Source organism: Chaetura pelagica, unplaced genomic scaffold, assembly GCF_000747805.2.
Source record: "Chaetura pelagica isolate M959 unplaced genomic scaffold, ChaPel_1.0 scaffold1312, whole genome shotgun sequence".
Taxonomy (NCBI): Eukaryota; Metazoa; Chordata; class Aves; order Apodiformes; family Apodidae; genus Chaetura; species Chaetura pelagica.
Genome location: NW_009952400.1, coordinates 21,627 through 22,496, shown reverse-complemented (window position 1 = coordinate 22,496; position 870 = coordinate 21,627).

Here is an 870-nt window from a genome sequence, read left to right as displayed (position 1 = left end):
AGGAAAGCAGAGGGGATGAGGGGCTGGCCCGTGGCTGCTGAAGGGGCTGCAGTGGCCCCTGTGTCCCCCGGGACGTGTCCCCACAGGGGCTGGACGGGCTCACCTCGGATGTGTGCGTACGCGGCCATGCTGTTGCTCAGCAGCTCCATGTCCCTCTTGGGGCTCTCCATCCTGCTCCCCCGTCTCGCTCAGTGTCTCTTGGGACAGCACATGCTCCACATCTGTGGGACATGGGGGGCTGAGCAAGGTGCTGCTGGGGGCTGGAAACCTAGAGCCCCCTGTTCCCTCAGGGCCTCTCCTGCCTGTGACCATGCCCAAAACCAGAGCAGCCTCAGCTCTTTGCCAGGAGGCCCCGGGACATGGGGACAAGGACCAGGACACAGTGCAAAGGCCACCGGATCTGCCGGGAACACAGCTGGGCTCAGGCGGAATGCCCCCCCACACTCCCACCGCGTCCCTCGGGCAGGATGGGTAAAGGGCCCCTCTACAAGAGGAAGAGCCCCCAAAGTGTGGAGGAGAAGGCAGGATGGCAGGCAGGGGAGCAGGCAGGCCCTGGCAAGGGACGAGCTTATTTCCCAGAAACGGCTCCAGGGAGGGAGGAATGAGGAAAGAAATGTAGAAAATGTGACACATCAGCAGAACCATCCCTGGACAGTCCAGTGCTGTGAGGCCACTGCACGTCCTGGGGCTGGGCAGCCCCTCACGGTGGGACACCCTGAAATATGGCCAGCAGCGTCCCCGGGAGGGTCCTGGTGCCTCCCTTGGGACACAGCCCCACTGTCAGCCCCTGCCCCAACAATGGGGCTGGCTGGAACCTGCACAGCCCTGCCGTGGGCCTGGAGGGGCCCCTGCTGTGGGGCTCCAAGGACC